Consider the following 22,085-nt stretch of genomic DNA (forward strand, 5'->3'; position numbering starts at 1 on the left):
GTGCCCCGTTCCGAACTAAACTGCCAGTGTGAAAGCCCCCTTAAAGTGTTAAAATATGAGTGTTAAATTAACACTCAAGAATGTTAAAGTTAATGAGCTAATTAAGTGATTTATTGAGTGATGATTGACCATTATTGAAGACACCTGAATTTAACAAGCAGAATCACCAAAGGAGAAAATCAATTTTTTTAAGCCCCCTTTTGATGATCAGTGTTTGCTTTATGCCGGGCGTACACCAAAGGATTTTCACGGTCCCAGACTAAAGACCGGCAGTCTTTAGGAATCTTACTGGAGTCTCGGCGCGCTCCCGTCGTCTCGATTGTTAAATGTGAGGTGATAATCTGCAGTCGGCGACCCGATTTATGCCAGCCTTTCTCTAGTCTTTCATATCAAACATGTTTGATATTATCGCAAGTCTTTAGACTGAGACTAAAAACTGTGAACCCAAGTCTTTAGATGTGAGCTGATAATCTTATAAAGTATTTTCTAAATCTTTTCAAAGTCTTTAGGTGTACAGAAAGCATTAGTCGGGCTCTTGACCCTTAAACTATTAACATTAGATTTAGTTTGGCTGCTGTAACTGAGTTATATCTGCCAAATGAACAAAGACAAAAGGTGATCAGGTGGTGTTGGGTATGTTCTGACATTATCATCATTTGACCTGAATCACTGAACTCACTTAGAGAGTCAGATTGTTGTGGTTTTCAATCTTTCTGAAAAATAACTTTGCAGAGATCTTTGATGCCAGAAATAATTAGACTTTATTTTCGAACGCCGTCCCGTTCCATAGAACGGCGCTCTAACGCTCTCTGGCCCTCTGGCCTTCCAGTGCGCTCCCGAGTACATTTTGGTTCAGAGTTATATACATACATCTTCTCCCATAGAAGGTAACACACCCTATAGATAGTTTTGGGTAAAGGTCTTTTACCATGTGACTTCTCAGAATAGAATTTTCTGCAGCAAACAACATTCCATTCAAGGTCTTTCACATACACAGAGGAAATCCAAAGTCACAGACAGAAGAAATAATTGTGTCCAAATATATAGCAAAATTACTTGTTTTCTAAATAATAAAATCTTCTACATTCACTCCTCTGAGGCTTATTAAGCCTCACATTCACTATCTTTTTTCCAGAGTGTAGTTTCAAAATCCAGCTCCCTCAGTTATGCTACCTAGTGACCCAACTGAGTCACTCATTCTCCTTTCCAATTACTGGATTAAGCCACCACACTCCGGAGGAGCACTCGAGCCAAACATCTTCTTCCATACATTTTTATTTATTTTAGTTGTTCTTTCTTTTTTTGTTTAATGGAAAAAGTAAAAGAATCGAGTTCTCCCTAGTCAGACAAACTTAAACATTGTTATAAGTGTGTGTATACATTTGTTCTTGCATTGCATGTTATTGTCACAGTTATGTAGAGTATATCAAACATAAAAGTCTCTTATACTATTGAAAGTTTTCTTGCGGTGTAGATATCCTCTAGGGTCTGGCTCATCAATCATCTTCTTCGTCCTCAATTCCTCATTTACTGGAATCAACATCCAGGGTTTGTAGATATCAATTTGGTTGCCCTTTCAAATTAGTTTTCATTATCTTTTTTCCGCATTTCCATTCGCTTAACCGTGGTTTTCCAACTAGTGATCTTAATATACAAAGTATACAACAGAATAATAACCCACTTTTAATATTGCATCTCCAAAAACATCTCTAATTGAGAAAACCTTCATTTTCCAAACTTTTCATTAAGTTTTCCTTAACTTTTGCTCTTAAGTTTTTCTTGACTCAATCGCTAAATTTTCCTCCCTGCACAATATTATTTAGTAAAAGTGCAACACTGATCACCAAACATAAGTCATTCTACTTTTTTCACATAATTGTTTTTCTCCTAATGCAGACAAAGCATTATAATAAATATCTGCTTATTATAGTAGTCTAATTGATTTATTATGCATTTTTGTTCTACTTGATCCATATGACAATTAATTCAGAATATGGCTAGGTAAACATAACTCTCGTTTTTATCACTTCTTATGAGAGAATATCATTTCTTAAATTCGAAGAATCCATCTTTTAGTCAGTCAATTTTAGTGAACAGAACACTTTACACCCATCTAATAAATTGCAATACATTTCACTTACTGTCTATTTTATTACCAAATTTAAACAATAAATTCCAATTTGACCTTTTTAATCTCGCGTGTTGCTTCCTATTCTCACTGTAGCTCCTCAGTTCAAGACTAAACTGAATACATTTTCTTCTTTTCTACTAATTTCTAAATAAACTATCATGAATAAACTAATTATGTCTCATGTAATCACTCTAACTAAGAAAGCTTCAGAGCAATGTTACATTTATCTCATAAAAGTCATTCAATAAACTCATTAGACAATTAGAAAAATAACTCTAGAGAACAACTTTTTGCACTCTTACATATTCCTTATATGTACATTTCTTTTTCTTTATATCTAACAATCTAAAAGTTTTTCTATCATCCTTTTAAACCATTAGCATTATAACTTCATCATTATTAAAACTTCCTTGTGTTCGTATGCAACTTATTTTTAATTTTCAATACTTCTGTTTAGTTGACATATAATCTGACCTTATTTCTGATAGTTTTTCAATCTAAGGATTACTTCTCTGTTAGAAATTTAATTTCTGTTCCTGTCCCTCCTCTGCTGGTTTCATTGCTTTTACCCATCTATATCATGTCCACATGGTATACTGATATATGGCCTATTTTTGTCGCTGTTCTTTTCTTAACTTTGTTTTTGCCACAAATTTCACAAAACTTTGCAAAAATGCCTTTTAATTTAAAATGCCTATAATTTTATATTCATTTTAATTTTTAATTTCCTTATCTTACTCAGATTAATTTTTCTCATGCTTTTAAGCCCTATAATTGTTTAATGTAATAGCCCTCACTATAACAAATCCAGCCTCAGTTTGAACTATTTGGTGAGTTGAGCACCCACTTGTCTCTTTCAGTGTATTCTTTCTTTTTTATAGGGCTGGACTTGAACCTACTGGAAAAGCAGAGAGGGTTAGTTTATCAGAGAATATAAAGAATTGCTTATGAGACCAGTGAATAATCAGAATGAATAAAGTTAATATAATAACTAAATTTGAAGCAGTCTCTAGAGTGATCATTGAAGTTGCCACACCTGTGTTGCCCGTAAGGGAAGGGTTTCGGTCAGTTCTTCTGTTTTTAGATTATCAGTCTGTTAAAGCTTCTTGGCTGTCGCTCTGCATGTGTCGTCAGCCTGGCTGTCACTCAAGGCTTGGTGTAAACAGGAATATAGGCTCTGTTGTTTCTCTGCCCCTTCTCAGTTTGGGCTTTGATAGATTTTGCCACAGCTTTGCATCTCAGGATTTTCCTCTTGTCCTCAGGAAAAAGTCTCCAGTGAAATAGTGAAAGTTTCACCTTTTCCAGCATTAAATCAGTCTTTCTCCATGCTGAGTTTTCCAGAAAGTGGTCATCTTCAGAAGGGGAGCTGAACGCCCCTCACCCACTCTTCTTCTTCTCTCTGCAGTTGTGTCTTTGACCTTTCACCTCTTCCATTCGACACTGAAGCCATCTGAAACTTGAACACTCAGAGAGCTGCATAGATCAAATTAGTCTTTATAAATATTTGTTCCTGAGCTATTAGCTCTTTATCTAAATTCCACTTTTAGCCATCTTTTTCCTAGTTCTTTTATATTATATAATAATCACTGGTTGACAACAGCAGTTCTCCCATTCTGTTTTTAGTAAAGCAAGTTCTTCATTGCAGGAAAAAGCAAGCTATTTCTTCATTGCAATATGAGCAATAATCTAACTTTTGATTTTCTGAGTATAATACAATTAAATAATTTTCCCTATCATAAAATCAGCCTTCAATCTTTCTCCTATATTTGCATGCTGTGCTCAAAATAATCTAACATGGTGAATAAACTTTTCCTCACCCATTCCCAACAATTCCCATTTACTACAATTCTAAGATTGCTGTAAATTATTTATGACTGTTGAAACTTGGTCACCCAATCTTGTTCACTTTTAGCACACTGCACAAGTTATTTTTTCTTCCTTAGCACAACCTTAATTATCTACAATAGAATCATTTTTCTCACTTTGTCTTCAGGGATAATGAGATACAAATTTTAGACGTCTTCAGATATAAAATATAATATATTAAGCACGTGCATTCTTATTTATTTATCCATTAATATATATATCAGTCCATTTATTAATATATATTTTATACTTTAACTTATTTATACTACAATAATCTGCAAGACTAATATCTTGAAACAATTGTTTTCTTTTACTATTTCCTTTACTTTTAATACTCATTTATACATTACTTGTCTCTCAAGCACATTCACACATTCCTTGTCACCTATTTTTAACAACAGTCACAGTCAAGCAGACACACAGGACAGGATCCTACATACACACACAGAGCTATATTCTACTCACAGTGTTTCTCACTGTTTTTACAAACAATACTTCACTGAATAACTTTAAACTATCACAGACCTCTGCGATTCAATTTAGCTTAGCCTACCCGAGCAGTCCATTGTCATTCCTATAACAATGCGGTAACCATAAGCTAAGCTAAACTTATCTGTGCGCATGCTATCCTATTATCCTTAATAAGAAACACAGATAAAATACCTCATAACCTTATGAGTATCGTTATCCTTAACGAGCAGAAAATTATCACAGTCCTCTGCGATTCACTTTAGCTTCCCTGAGCAGGCCATCGTTATACCTATAACAATGCGGTAACCAGAAGCTAAACTTATCTGTGCGCATGCTATCTTATTAACCTTAATAAGAAACACAGATAAAACTGATAACCTTACCAGTATACTCATTATCCTTAACGAGCAGAAAATGATTAACCTTAATCATTAACATTTACCATTATCCTTAACAGTAAATATATAAAAAAAAACTGATTAACCTTAACCAGTACACTTGTTAAACTTAACAAGCAAACATCTCAAATCCTTACATACGTATGACAAAACCTTTAGCGGCACATCAGCAGTACCAATATTCATACAATCTGCACCAGGTTATTTAAACACAGGCAAACACTAACGGGAGCTCCGCCACGCTATAACACAGTACTTGACATCATCAACAACAATAGATACTTATTTCTAGAATCAAAGATCCTCTTTTCAATTTTTTAGTTCTTTAAACTTGGAGAAGCATTTTAAAGGGTCTTACCACTCTGGCTCACTGGTGACAACACATACTTTTTCAAAAGCAAAAATTGCTCACCTCAAAGTACAGTGGCCACTGTTGTCTGTGTCGGTCACCAGTGTTGCCTTTCGTGGTTCCTTCAGCCTCAACCCAAGTCCTGCCGGGGTCGCCAAATGTTGTGGTTTTCAATCTTTCTGAAAAATAACTTTGCAGAGATCTTTGATGCCAGAAATAATTAGACTTTATTTTCGAACGCCGTCCCGTTCCATAGAACGGCGCTCTAACGCTCTCTGGCCCTCTGGCCTTCCAGTGCGCTCCCGAGTACATTTTGGTTCAGAGTTATATACATACATCTTCTCCCATAGAAGGTAACACACCCTATAGATAGTTTTGGGTAAAGGTATTTTACCATGTGACTTCTCAGAATAGAATTTTCTGCAGCAAACAACATTCCATTCAAGGTCTTTCACATACACAGAGGAAACCCAAAGTCACAGACAGAAGAACTAATTGTGTCCAAATATATAGCAAAATTACTTGTTTTCTAAATAATAAAATCTTCTACATTATTGATCTTGTTGATTACAGCAGCCCTGTGATTCTATAGCAAACGATTTTCAGCATTTTCAATATAATCCAAAATATTTCTTAAAAGTTGTTCTGATCAAAAGACTAGAGATATTGTTTTATTTAGACACACTGACATCAATAATCAGCCTGTGAATCTCAACAATAGTGACAATAATAAAGCATGTTACAGTGCATTTTGGGTGCCACCATCAGAACTCATTCATGGCTCGCATCATGCATTGCGGTATGAATAAATCATGATCTGAATTGGTTTAGTAATTTCCTTTTCCTTTTCTCGATTGAGTATTCAATTTGCTAATTGAATATTTACCTTAAGGGGCAACTGCACAACTAAAGCAAACAGCGATCTCCATAATGGTGACTTACAATTGTGATTTTTCTCCTTCAGTGATTCTGCTTGTTAACATCAGGTGTCTTCAATGATGGCCAATTATTACGCAATTACGCAACTCAGTTACATCTAATTACTTACTCCCCAACACTGACTGTGTTCAATTTATTAACACGTTAAAAAGAAAATAATTAATCACATAATAAACTTTCTTGTTACATGACAACCATGGTTCTTGTGAGGTGCTAGAGTGGAGAGCTCATGTGGTCTCTGTTTATTGGCCATATCATATCTCAGCCCTGACTTATCAGGAAAGTATTCAACATGCACGAACCTCATGCATAATGTGAGCCATCTGGGACATGTTTCACGCATTGCCAACTGATCAGACCGCCACAGTTGGCTCTTGCATTAATATTTTCGACTTTGATTTGCACAATACCGTCCTTTGTGATAAATAATGGAAATAAATGATCAGTAGGTCTGTGCCAGCTCAGACTGCACTGTAAACCCATCCGGGGGTGATATGTTCATGTTCTCCCTATCGGGGTGATATGGACTGAGTGTGTTTATGGCATATTTCTGGAATTGCATGAAAAATTATGACAGAAGCAGATGGCGTTTCACCCCAGTGCACTCTGTCATAAAACGTAAACATTTCATAAGCATGTCTATCTGTTTGTGACAAATTATGTCTTAAAAATTAAGCCACAATGTCAGTGTTTGGCTGTCACCATAATTTAAACTATACAGCTGAAGATTAAGTCACATACATCCACCAAACAACAAATTAGGGTAGCTACCATACCCCCATGGTCTCCATGATTTTGCCAAATAAGACATGTTCCTGGTTCAACATATTTTGTTGATCCTGGAACAACATTCCTGTCTGAAAATTGAAATCCTAATCCTACCCCTAAGCCTAACCCTACACACATAACTTATCCCTTAAATCAGAGGAAAATTATACACTTTAAAACCTAACAGTAATATGTACTAAATAAAATTGAGTTACCGAAACTTGAATGACTGAAACAGAACTCAAACTGAATGAGTTATAGAACATTTCTAGATCCCAGAAAGATAATTGAATAATAACTGGCTAATTAAGTGATTAATCAAGTGATGATGGAGCATTAGTGATGAACAGCTGCTGTTAACAAGCAGAATCACTAAAGGAAACTCAAGTCACCTTCATTTATATAGCGCTTTTAACAATATGGATTGTTTCAAAGCGTAATTTAATTTGCATAAAACAGTGCCTGGTGGCTCTGAGAATTTTGTATCCCTTCCGCGTAGCCACGTGAATCTGAATTATCCCGACAACGTTTTACCAGTACAGAGGTAAAGGGAAGGAGGCCTTCACAAGGGAGAGGCTAGTTGACACTTCAGGACTGCGTTGTCGTCGTGTCCAGGCACAGGTCCTTCCTCAGATCTGGATACGGCCTGGATCCGGCGGACGGCGGTAAACCTCGGGATAAACAGAGAGACTAATATTAGCGTAGACGCCATCCTTCTTATGATGTACAAAGTACATCAGGATTTATGGGAAGTGTTCCTGGCTCCGGCTGTCATTGATATGATCTGTCAAATGATATGACAGAACTGGCCTAATATGGTCATACTTCCTGGTTCTGGTAAGAACTCTAGTGGCTGCAATTTTGACCAGCTGTAGTTTATGTATTAAACGTGCAGGGCAACCACCCATAAGAGCATTACAATAATCTAGCCTTGATGTCATGAACGCATTAACCAATTGTTCTGCATTTTTCATTGAGAGCATATCATGGCCTAATGGTAACAGAGTTGGACTGGTGACCCAAAGGTTGCTGGTTTGATTACAGTACCGGCAGGAATCTGACTGAGGTGTCCTTGAGCAAGGCATCTAACCCCCAATCGCTCCCTGGGTGCCACTCAAGGCTGCCCGCTGCTCCGGGCGTGTGTATCCACGTTTGCAGTGTGTGTGTGTTCACTCCTCACTACTCTGCTCCTAATGTGAGTGCACGCACTTGGGTGGGTTAAATGCAGAGGTCTAATTCCAAGAATGGGTTACCATACTTGGCCATCACGTGTCACTTTCACTTTCACCGCCAGCAGTCGATTTTGATATTCTAGGTATTATCAACTGGCCAGAATTTTGAGATCGCAATAGACGTGGAGTATAATGTGTAAAGAGCTCGCTCAAATACATGGGGAGCTAAACCATTTAGTGCTTTGTAAGTAATCAGCAATATTTTAAAATGTATACAATGTTTAATAGGGGGCCAATGCAGTGTTGACAGAACTGGCATAATATAGTCATATTTCCTGGTTCTGGTAAGAACTCTAGTGGCTGCAATTTTGACCAGCTGTAGTTTATGTATTAAACGTGCAGGGCAACCACCCATAAGAGCATTACAATAATCTAGCCTTGATGTCATGAACGCATTAACCAATTGTTCTGCATTTTTCATTGAGAGCATATCATGGCCTAATGGTAACAGAGTTGGACTGGTGACCCAAAGGTTGCTGGTTTGATTCCAGTACCGGCAGGAATCTGACTGAGGTGTCCTTGAGCAAGGCACCTAACCCCCAATCGCTCCCTGGGTGCCCCTCAAGGCTGCCCGCTGCTCCGGGCGTGTGTATCCACGTTTGCAGTGTGTGTGTGTGTGTGTGTGTGTGTTCACTACTCACTACTCTGCTCCTAATGTGAGTGCACGCACTTGGGTGGGTTAAATGCAGAGGTCTAATTCCAAGAATGGGTTACCATACTTGGCCATCACGTGTCACTTTCACTTTCATATGACATAATTTAGATATATTTTTAAGATGAAAAAATGCAGTTTTACAGATACTAGACATTTGACTTTCAAATGAAAGAGAAACACAAGAACTACAGCTGACTTCCTGCCACAGTCTAAGATGAAATCAACTGAAGATAAAATACATTAAAGCAATCAAGATCTCAGCAGAGTCTAATCTCTGATTAAAAGGGCAACATGTTATTTGTTTTATTCATAACTGTAATTCTACAAGTAAGCACCAGCAATGTTGTGCCTTTCAGATATTATGAAATATTTTACTAAAAGTTTGTGTCAGAAAAGTTTCACAGAAAGTATATTGAATTATCAAGACTCACACAGACATCAAGATTCAGCATATGAATCTCAACAATGGTGACCAATAAAAAACTATTTATGCTGCAATGCATACTGGGTACAAGCATTATACAAAACAAATCCACAGCTATCCACATCCATAGCTGTCAACTTGCATTGCAGTATGAATCATTTTTTAATGGTCACCATTGTTGAGATTCATATGCTGATTCGTGATGTCTGCGTAAGTTAGCATGATACCCCAGATACAATCTGATTGTCACAACAATGGACCTTACAGTAGAATCACAGTTAGATATGTGTTTAATCAGAGATTAGGCTTTGAACAGATCAGTGAATCAAGTCACTAAATTATGACTTCCATCATCAAAACACAACCATTGTCACATGATCATATTTCCTTTTTGCTTTTGTGCTATAATAAATATTTTTTTATAAACACTTGGTTTCAGCAGCCTGAGAAAATCTGGTGTTATAAAGTCAAGGGTCAAGAGCTCAACTAAAGCAAACACTGACCACTAGCATCGTGTCTTTAAATGAAACAATAATCATTATCATCTAAGCCTCTGTTCATTCTCAATAACAACTTTGTAGACGTCTGGTAACACTTTATTTTGATGGTCCCTTTTGAACATTCTTTTAACTATAAGTAACTTTGCAACTACATATCAACTAACTCTCATTAGAGTATTAGTAGACTGTCTGCTTCATATCTGCAAACTCTTTATTGTGATGGTCCTCCAACAGACACTACTGACTATAAGTAACTTTGCAACTACATGTCAACTTATTCTAACCCTAACCCTACCAGTCTACTAATACTCTACTAATACTCTAATGAGAGTTAGTAGACATTAAGGTGCAATGTTACTTATAGACAACAGAATGTGTTAAAGGGGCCATCAAAATAAAGTGAAACCGACGTCTGACAGAAATAAAGTAAATCTGCTTAGTAATAAGTGAAGCTGGTAATGCTGTTTGTGGAGTTGTTTAATCCTCCTCTGCTGAGATCTTGAGAGATTTAATGTCGTCTTTTATCTTCATTTGATTTCATCAAAGGCTGTGGCTGAAGACAGTTGTAGTTATTGCGTTTCTCTTTCCTTCTGTGATTCTGCTTGTTGACAGCAGGTGTTAATCACTAATGCTCAATAATCACTCAATTAATCACTTTATTCTTGACTGCCATGTATATCTACTTTTAGTGAGCTCAACTGAAATAATTTCAGAGTACTCATAACTATTGTTTTCTAAAATCAAAAGAATTAAGGTAAATGGTGTCCTCAAATGTAATGACTTATCTTAACTTATTGTATTTGACTTTGTGTGTGATATTGTGAGCTAGCAGTAACTGCAAGTGCTCTGAGTTAATTTAGTTTGTCATTTCACTGTTTTTACTCAATATAGTGAAGCATCAGCTATATAAAGTATTTAAATACAGTGTAAAGTTGAATTGTGTATTAAGAAATATAATTGTTTTAGTGGACTCGATTAAAATAAGTTCAGAGTACTCATAACTATTGTTTTTTATAAACCTAATTGAATTGAGGTAATCGGTTTCCTGAAATGAAATTAGTTAGCTTAACTTGTTGGGGTTTACAGTGAATAACACTGATGTAGAAGCACCTAACTCTAATTGTAAACCTAAACATAAACTGTAAACTTTTCCCTCAAATCTGATTGGTTGATTGGAATGTTGTTCCAGGATCAGCTAAGATGTTGATCCAGGAATATGTTGTACTAGTGAAATCACATTCACCATACAGTCAAAGTTTATGAGACATGCAGTTACACTTTAAAATGAATGACAGTAAACAAGGCAGTAAACAAAAAGAAAAAAAAGTTCATTAGCAGATATGGCTGGTATTGTTGCAATTGATTGTTTCTTTTGATTGCTATTTTGCTGTTGTCTTGACATGTCTCATTCTCACTCGATTGTGCATGACAATCAATACACTATGTGACATTGGCTATAGCAGGTTCGACAGATGCAAAAATGAAAACATCAAAACATAGTATGCAAACTCAATGAAACAGCAGTCGTAGTATTATGTATGCATATATAATAATGACGTTTTTGCTTTTGGTTAGATATTGAATCACAGCCATTCAAAGAGTTAACATCAATCAGAGGTTTTCATACATTCTTATAGTGTAAAGTATATAGTACACTGAAATTTCCTACAAAACAACTTTAGATTAGTGTCAGTTGATTAAGTTGAATTAATTGCAGGAATTATGCACAATGAGAAAAAAAGAAAAGAAAAGATGTGTAAAGAGTCAATGATCGATGTTTAGAAGTCTTCACTCACAGGGGAATACCAACATATAGGTTTGAAATGAAACACTTCTGGTATCAAAACACATGGGGTGACTGTTTTATAGTTCTGTATGATGCTAATAATGTTGATGTCCTTATGATGTCAATTTTACATTGTATTCCAAAGGCTGGAAATAGTTGTGGGATCTCAATTAATATCACTCAGTCTTGGAACAATGCCTAGAGTCATATTGGGCTGACACTAAATGAGTGATTGTATGTTAACACATCACATCTTGCTTCTACAAGTGTGTATTAAAATACTGGTTGAGAATAGCTCTCTTTAGTTGATCTGACCTTCCAGGGTTTCACCTCGAATGGTCTATGAACCAGACCCAATCACAGCTTTATCATAACATTTCATATCTACAGAACATTAAGTGGAGTTAAAGAATCTGTTCAGAAATTGAAACAGCTCCTTGCTGAAGGGAAGTAGCAATATTTTTACTTATTTTAGCAATATAGGAATACCCATAGAATGCAAGTTTTCATGGTTCTGAACAAGAATATCTAGAGGCTGTCTGACAATCACCAATGAATGTGAATGAGCCAGCATGCGGTTGTTGATGTCATCCTTGGACCCTCTAACAGAAGAACTTTCTGTTTTTACTTTATTTATTTTTTTTGTCATGTGAAAAGGAAAGGACTATGCAAGCCTTTATTTTTTCTTCCTTTAGTTTGGTAACTGGCCATTTACTTGCTGTAGGGTTCACGAGTCATCCCAGGCTCACAGGTCCGTGTAAATGACTGGGTCTGAGATCCTTCCAATAATCTCACAAGAATTCCATGCCATTTGAATTCCAGGATGCTGTAGTCGGTTCACTGCATTTGCCATCAGTTACATGGATGAGGGCCACGGAATTCTCTGCTCTCTTAAATTAAATCTTCAGGCTTGTCCAGCTGCTCCAGCGAGAACGGGTAGAGGGTAGGAGGGGGTTTGTGGGTGTAGATTAAACTTTGCTTCTGCTCCTTTCTCCTAAATCTATCTATCTGCTGCTTTTAACAATCCGACTCTCACGTGGACTCTGCCCAAATGGTGTTTTGTATTAAAAATAAATAATTGATGAATAGTTCTTTTTCATATGAAATGTCTTTATACCTGTCATTCACATATTGGCACCCAGCACTACAAACCTACACAGCAAAATCAACACTGATTAGTGTTTATATGAGTCCACACTCAGAGGCTGCGTTTACACTTGGCATTAACATGTGATCACCGTGATCCGATCAATCAGATCGGATCATAAGCCAATCAGGACACACTGCGTTTACACCTAGGGTTGGGCGATATATCGCATGATATTGTTATGCGCATCTCGTCAGTAAAGTCGGTTCCTTGATTAGTAGTAAATAGCCATCACCTGCTTTCAGATGGAGCGGCATTTATTACAAAGAGCCGTAGTTAACTGACAAGCTGAGCCATATCGCATCAATATCGCGGACGTATCGCCAGCGATAATTAATGCGATATGGCTCAGCTTGTCAGTTAACTACGGCTCTTTGTACACAGCAAAAACTCCAGTGTTAAATTAACACTCCTGGGAGTGTATATGAGTCCACACTCAAGAGTGTTAAAGTTAATGAGATAATTAAGTGATTAATTTAGTGATGATTGAGCATTATTGAAGACACCTGAAGAATCACTAAAAATCTCAAATTGTAAGCCACCGTTATGGCGATAAGTGTTTGCTTTAGTTGGGCTCTTGACCCTTATATTATTTACTTTATGTTTGTCTGCTTTATCTGAGTTATAACTGCCAGATGAACAAAGAAAAAAAAGTGATCTGATGGTGTTGGTTATATTATGACAATCATTGTTTGAACTTTATGTTTTTGATTTATGTTGTTTGTTACAGCATAACTGTGATTCTGCATAAATATCCAGAATTTTAGCTACAATATAAAGGATTTCTTAAAAGTTGTTTTCTAAAAAAAAAAAAAAATCTTTCTTTTAGGCACACACAGACTTCAAGATTCAGTCTATGCCTCTCAACAATGGTGACGAGCAGAATATTCAATTAGGAAAAGTAAATTACATAGAAAATTCAGATCATAATTTATTCATATCGCAATGCATGATGGGAGCCATTAATGAGTTGTGATTGGTGGCAGCCACTGCAACATGCTTTATTATTGTCACCATTGTTGAGATTCACAGGCTGATTATTGATGTCTGTGTTTCTAAATAAATTTATTTGAAAGTATTTTGATCAGAACAATGTTTATTAAATATTTTGAATTATAAGAAACATACCTATACTCATATTCTAAAATCACAAAGTTGTTGCCAATAAGTTAAACCAAACTATCTCAATAAGATTCATTTTCAGATAAGAGCATGATTATGCCAGAACATAACCAACACTATCAGATCACACTTTTCTTTGTTCATTTGACTGTTATAATTAAATAACAGCAGAAAAACAAATTTAAAGTGAATGTATAAACGTTAAGAGACCAACTAAAGCAAACAATGATCGCCATAACGGTGGCTTACATTTTGTGATTTTCTCCTTCAGTGATTCTGCTTGTTAACATCAGGTGTCTTCAATAATGCTCAAACATCACTAAATTAATCACTTAATTATCTCATTAACTTCAACACTCTTGAGTGTTAATATAACACTGGAGTATGTGCTGTAGAGAAAATGCCGCTCCATCTGAAAGCAGGTGAAGGCGATTTACTACTAATCAAGGAACCGGCTTTATTGACGAGATGCGCATAACAATATCGTGCGATATATCGCCCAGCCCTATTTACACCTGTCCACATCAAGTGGCTTCTGAATGAGTGGTGGGTTTTCTTTTAGAAATAGTTTTCGGTTAGATTTACTTTATTGATTATAGCAGCACTGGCCTTATACAGCATAATAACTCTAGCATTTTCAATGTAATCCTAAACATTTCTTGTTATTCTGATGATATTTATATATACATATAATAAAATAAAAAATCGTTTCATCTAGGCACACACAGACATCAATAATCAGCGTACGAATCTCAGCAATGGTGACAAACAGCATATTCAGTTACACAGATCAACTCTGAACATTAGAAAACAAGCAACTAAAAGTCACATAAAACCAGCAAAATTAAATTAAAATAGTAAGATTAAAGGATATTTACAAGATTATTTACCTCATTATTTATTCATGCAGAAATGCATGATGGGAGCCATCAATGAGTTTTTGTGGTAACCAGAATGCACTGCAACATGCTTTTTAATTGTCACCATTTTTGAGATTCACAGGCTAATTCTTTATGTCTATGTGTCTAAATAAAACAAAAATCTTTGGTTTCAGACCAATTTTATGAAATTCATTGGATTACATTGGAAATGTAAACAGAGACCAGTGCTGTTATAGTCAATAAAGCAAACCTAACTCAGAGATTAGGCTCAAAACAAGTTGTGTTAAAACATAACCAACATCATCAGATCACTTTTTCCCTTTCTTCATCTGGTTGTTATAACTGAATAACAGCAGCCAAAACTAAATCTGTAGTTAAAAATGTATGGGTCAAGAACCCAACTAAAGCAAACAAAGATCTCCATATTGGTGACTTAAATTTGTGATTTTCTCCTTCAGTGATTCAGCTTGTCATCACTCAATTAATCAATTAATTATCTCATTAACTTTCAGTGTTACTTATAACACTCTGATTGTGGGCTCATATAAAAACTGAGCAGTGTTAATTTAACACTGGGGATTTTGCTGTGTAGACAGGTTGGATGGCCACATACTTTGAAAACTGAAGGCATGCTGAAGTATTCAAGTCTTGCTTGAAAGAAATCATTCAGATATCAAAGGAGAGAGTACTGGATTACATTTTCCATCTTTTATGATGGTTTTCTCAGAAACCAATGGAAATTAATTCACATACATTATTAATTTACATTCAAAGTTCTGCAATTCCTTTTATTGTGCGTACACTGAAAAAACGTTTTCATTCATCCAATTAAAAAAAGTAGGATAATATTTCACATCTATATTTTATAACTTGAGCCAATGAATATATATATATATATATATATATATATAGTTCCCTAAACAATATTTTCTGTCTATAAAAACTATTTCATGATAATGTTTGGTCACCATTATGGTGATCAGTGTTTCATTTAGTTGGTCAATTTGACATTTGACTTTTTATGTGAGTTGCCTTTGTGACAGTGTTTACCTAAACACATACTTTGTTGCAAAGCTAACCAGAGACAAAGATGATCAGGTGATTGTTTTCATCATTATAAAGTAGAGTAGTTCAATAATCTTATTCCTGGCCAAAAGTGGTTAATTATAATCAATACATTGTTTTCAGTTTTCTTGCCACAAATCAAAAATTACAAATTTAGATTTTTAAATAACTTGCAGGGAATACACAGACATCAAAAATAAGCATAGGAACCTCAACAATGGTGACATGCTTCATGTCGCAATGCATGGTGGGAGCCATGAGTTTTATACTATGGCTCCCATCATGCATTGCAGCATGAAACATGTCACCATTGTTGAGATTCATACACTGATACTTGATGTCTGTTTGTGTGTCTAAAGAAAACTTCACATAGTTTATTTTCAACTTCATAACTCTTGTCTGATCTGCGGCAAAAACGTACTGTTGGTGAACATAATCTATTAATTAAAACTTTTGATCAGGGATAAGATTACTGTTTTTTTCTATTTTATTGTGTTAAAAAAATTCACCTGATCATTTTCTGGCTCTCTTTGCAACAAATTATGTGTTTTAGAAAACACTGTTACAAAGACCACAAACTGACATAAAACGTCAAGAGTCAAACTGCCCAACTAAATGAAATGCTGATAACCATAATGGTTACCAATCATTTTCAGTAAAACATCAACATCTAAACATCTGTTAATTCTCAAAACTTCTGCTGAGATCTAGAGAGATTTATTGTCTTCTTTTATTTGCAGTTGATTTCAGGCTGTGTGGTTTTAAGTTGTAGTTGTTGTGTTTCATGTTCTGAGAGTGCAAGCATGATGTTGACCCAACATCACATTGTAACATTAAATTTTGATTGAACATACCATTGATTTTTGGATGAAATAAAAAGTTTTTTTTGATGTTGATTCAATGCAATTAACGTCGACGCGTTAACATTGATTAAACATTGTTTTAATGGTGGCTTGCTATCTGGGTCTAATGTCAATGTTTGCCAGCTCTTAAACGTAAAAAATCTGACACTTTATAATACGTTTTTTGTGATAAAATTATTGATGTCTTATTTTATTAGATTCTGGTAATATTAAATATCTTAATGGGAATTATGTTTTATTAAATTCATATATTTTTGTTTGTTCAAAACAAATAATTTCTATTAACTTGTATTTAAAAAAATTAGAAACAATTGTTTAATGAAATCTATATCTAATTGATTGGAGAAAATAAATCATTTATACTACATATTATTTCTTAAATGAGAATTTTTGTTTTGATTAAATCTATATCTTTCTGTTTAGATCAAAAATAGAATTTAAGTTAATTGATTTTCTTCAACAAGAAAAATATACTTTCAGGTTTTATAAAATGGTTTTCATAGACATATATAGTTGCAGGCTAGCTGTAATGTATCCAGCTCTGCTTTTTTAGATCAGCATAATAGCTATTTCTGTGGCATGTGAACATTTGTGTGGGTTTTTTGCACGTCTGCGTAGTTAGTGGTCAATTGGCAAATAAGCATAATGCTTAATCATGTATGGTGCATGATTAATTAGTGAATCAGATAGTTATTAACACTTTAACATTGAGTTTATGTTTCTGACACCAATAATGAGTTGTCACTTCCAAAAAAAGTACCAAAACTCGGATGCCCCATAGCAATCACATTTTTGGTGTAGGCTCATCCTAAACCTTAATCCTGGACAATACGTCACAATAACTGAAACTTGATTTATCATAAGTCCCTTCTATATAACATTTTCACCTATATGGGTTTTTTTTTTTTTTTGACAAATAGCATCCAGCTTAAACATTTAGTGGTGGTTTGCTCTACTATCCGTTCAAAAAAAGTATATGCTGCTTCTGTCCTCCTCTTTAAGTTTTTGAGTGGGCAGAGTTATGTTTCGATAACCTCATGCACTCTGGACATTTTGGAAATATGGAGAGTAAGCTAACAGTTATATATTCCAGCTGCACTTGGACAGTCTTCACATTCATCAGGAATAATTGCCTTGCCTAAGCAGTACTCATAGTGCTTGAGGGAGGTTTGCTGTCTGACACCGGGAAACCAGAGGAGTGTATTATTAACTAATGGCAGACGCACCTGTCTGGGTGTCTGATCCACGCGTCTGAGAGTTGCTCTGACTGATACATTAGTGAAGATTATATGCACTAAGAAACTAATGGATCAACAGATTCAGCAAAATATTTGAGATAATAACTAACAAACAGACATTAGCCACAGTTAGTCCAAGAGTAATCAACAAATTTTTTCGGCTCTGAGTTTTGATTTGCTAGTAGGATTTACTGTAGTGTCACATGGCCTAGCTTTTGGCCCATTTTACAGCTTATTCTGGCCTAGAACTGTCCACTTATTTATGTCCAGCTGACCGACCATTGACTAGTCATATTTTTTCATGCATGTGTTGTCATCTCTTCAAAATGAAATTACGGTGCTATTGGGTATTTTACTTATTATTTACATATTAATAATTACAATTAATAAAATTTGTCACATGCAAATGTTTTGTTGTCGGAAAGAATATGAATCATGGAGGACACCATTTTTGCTTATACCTTGGGGAAATATTATCAAAGCTAAAATGTATTTAGGATATTCTGTCAGTATCCAATAATTAGAACAAAACAATGTTTTGACAACCATATTAATTGACAACCATATAAACATCTGTGAATTTAGATCTGCTAGTAGGACATAGTCATAGTCCAAATTTTGTCAAAAAATTGTACGAAAAGAAATAGAATTTGGAAACTGCACTGGAAACCACACTGGATTCCATGTATAGGTATATTTTCGAGCTCTGCAAAATGTAGGTAGAAGCAAATTTTTCCAATGAGCCTGTGTTGGAAATAATTGACACCACAATATTAGACTGTCTGGGAAAGCACTCATTCAAATACTTGCATAACAGTGTCAGTTTTTCAGTTGATTGTTCATTGATTCCATTCTGCAACTAATGGAAGAACTGGGTGTAGAATTTTTAATAAGTATAATTGTGAAAGAAAATGTGTGAACCTTTAACAGTTTTCTGCATTCTTGCGTAGCAATGTTCGGTTCTTGAAGGAATCTTTCTTTTGAGCTTGTTCATAGGAAGTAACAGGTTGAGCCGGTTGGTGTTGTGAGGTTTTGCGCTCGTGCACGGCTGGACGCGAAATCGGAGCAACACCCGCCCCTGTCAGTGATTGGTTGGAACACTGTTTATTTTGGTTTTGAGTGGTGGTTGACCCATTTGTTTTTGTGTGCAAATCTCAGAGCCTAGGCTGCCTACAGTGACGCGTTTTTTTGGACGGCATGCTTATGGGGCGGGCAGCTAGCGGACCGTTAGGAAAGATTAGACATTTATTTTTGGGCCAGAAATCACTGATACAACCTTTAAGCGAAACCAAGGAGTTTAAAAGACTGGTTTATTCTTTCTATATACTTTAGACATGTAGAACATACCACGTTTATGCAGGGTTAGGCTACTGAATATTGATCAGTCATATCGACATAAAGGATCCGCAAATGAAACTGTGATCAGCAATATGCATTCACACAAATAACTTTTCAATATGCATTCACACAAATTACTGTATTTGATTGTTTCATTGATATAACATGGCACTGAGTTGTTAGAAAATAAATGCATAGTGTCAACATTGCTTGATGACATAAGGAACCTATGAATCGGTTTTTGAACCGGTTTATTGAAGCGAACTGTCTGAAAGAACCAGTTCGCGGAAATTAATCGGACTTTACATCACTATTCTTGGGATTTTTGTCTAGATAAAGTATCTAAACAACCAATACACACATGTTTTAATTTTGGCAAATTTGTTGTGTTCAAGTCCTTTGTTGTCAGAAAGAATAAGAATCAATGAGACCAGGTTTTCTTGTCTATTTCTTGGGGGAATCTTATTTTATGCCTGAACAGCATGGTTGTCACGATCTCAGTGAATAAAGTCCACAGAAGAAGTTCAGATGAAGATGAATTCCAAAATAATTACCAACAGCTCCGGCAGAGAAATGAGGGAATTTAGGGTTCGTTTACACAACAACGATACGCTTAAAACAGATAAGTTTTTCCTTGGAGTTTTCCACGTACAGGCAACAGCATTGAAAAAACAATCACCATTTACAAGGATTCGCGAAAAAGACTAAAAACGCTGTATTCTGCTGCCAGGCCACTAGCTGGCGATGAAACACTATAGACTGAACACGTAATGTGCATGTGCATGATGTCATCGTCTTCAGAGATTCGCGTTTTTGCTGTTTACATAGAGACCGTTTTCAATAACGTACACTTTGAAGCTCGTTTTCAAAACTTTGCATTTTCAGACACCCAAAACTGTATTGTTGTGTAAATGAACGGCCGAAACGCATACAAAGTTTTATGTTTTTAGTTTAAAATGGTGTTGTGTAAACAGTCCCTAAATATACACACATAATTAACTAAAATTAATAGCAGGCGCAATGATTAAATGAATTACCAATTACCGGGACGGTCGGTCCATGGGAATTTTTTTTTTGCACTTCAACTGTGAAGCTGCACTTACGTTTCGGCATTTTTTGTGCAATGCTGCTCCACTGTCTGCTCTGCTCCCTGTGTATGTGCGCATCTCAGAGCCGGCCACAAGGCAGCCTCTCGGGAATTACGTCATGCAACAAAGTACCGTATTGTGTGCAAAGGCAAGCGCCAATCAATTTAAAGTACACGCTTAATGGTCCCATGAAAAACAGTGAAAACAGGTCTTTTTCATGAATTTATAACCGGACGCCCCGGACAGTACGTAAAAGTGGACATGTCTGGGCAAAAGAGGACGTTTGGTCACCCTACCATAACAAATGAGACAAAAAGTTTCTAACCATAAGTCCATGATAGTGAAACTTAACAAACAAAAGACTGAATGTCTCTGACAATTGTCGAGTTGACGTAATCACAGAAACCAGTCATCACTCTGTAGATTTTCAGAAGAAAAAAAAAATGTTTTTGATGCTTTTCAATGTAAAAATAAATAAATAGTTTTTAGGGCCACCAATCAGACAGATACTGTATAAATAAAAGTAATTCAAAATTTCAACACCACTGTTTCTCTGTCTAGGAGTGGTTGTCCAAACAAGAATAACTCAAAGAGCAAAACATGACATTTTAGGAGGTCACAAAACCTAGAGTAGCATCTAAGGGTTTTAAAGGCCTCTCTTGCATCGGCTAAAGTTTATTAGTCCACCATCTGGCAGGACAGCACAGAGAAAGCCACAGCTCTCCAAGAACAACATTTCTACCAACCTCAAATTTGCCTAAAACTGTGTGGATGAACAAGAATGTTTTGTGAACCGATGAGTAGGTAGATTGAAACTCTGCACTTACTCATCCCGACTGTGAAGCACAGTACGGGTAGTATAATGGTTTGGAGCATTGGCATCTTCAGGATGTCTTCAGGATGTCCATAAACAGAAAGTCAAACCTGCAACAAGATAAAGACCATGAACACTCAAGTAGGTCTGTCACTGAAAGGTTAAAGCAGAAGAAATGTAATGTTTCAGAATGACAAGGTCAAAGTCTCTGAAGTGGATGTGCAGGACCAAGACAGTTACTGGAAATGTAGAGCTGCCAGTATTGATAATTCAGTGTAGTAAAATAATGCACAGTAAACTAAAAATGCACAGATTCAGTAAATCACATTGGAACCAGTGGATGCAGTAACTTCTTGACATTTTTGTAACCATCTGTGAACAGACTGTGGATGCTAGACATTTTAACTGTTCCAAAAGAATTGCAAAAGGTTGGAGACAAACGTAGACAAGCAGTTACAAGCCAAAATATGGTTACATCTCCAGCTCTCTAAAACTGTGGCAATGTTCTGAGGAGAGATGTGGCTTTTTCCCAAATTAATGATCTGTTGTGACCCTCAGCAAACGAATTAGCAAGAGAGAGCAAGAGTATGTGACCTCTGTTTTCCATTAGTGCTGTGATCAATTTCATTTTTTTTCTCTTGTGTCAGAAGTTGGAATACCAGGATTTAGGGGCATTTTAAAGCTACTCACAGATTTATAATGGCAACAAGGCAAAATAAAGACTGACAAGCAAAGGATTTTGCTGCACATCCTTTCCATTCCTGTATTCCTCCCTCATATTATAAGAATGCAAACTTTGTGACCTCATTTGTTTAAGGATTCCGTGTTAAAGGAGGACAATGTAGCAATAACTTTAGATGAAGCTTAACTCCTCATTTACTTAAGATCCACTGTAGCCTCTGAGACCTCACTTTACATCTCAACTTTCTTTTAATTTATTCTCTCTCTCTCTCTCTCTCTCTCTCTCTCTCTCTCTCTCTCTCTCTCTCTCTCTCTCTCTCTCTCTCTCT

The 22,085-nt window shown here is 35.8% G+C and overlaps 1 protein-coding gene across 6 annotated transcripts in view; it reads left to right on the forward strand.

The window, feature by feature from the left end:
• elna (elastin a) overlaps positions 1-22,085 on the forward strand; it is a 97,347-nt gene that overhangs the window by 29,964 nt on the left and 45,298 nt on the right. The window lies entirely within an intron of this gene.

This window comes from Siphateles boraxobius, unplaced genomic scaffold (genome assembly GCF_051911475.1).
Source record: "Siphateles boraxobius isolate OS27281-9 unplaced genomic scaffold, OSU_SipBor_1 6, whole genome shotgun sequence".
Classification (NCBI taxonomy): domain Eukaryota; kingdom Metazoa; phylum Chordata; class Actinopteri; order Cypriniformes; family Leuciscidae; genus Siphateles; species Siphateles boraxobius.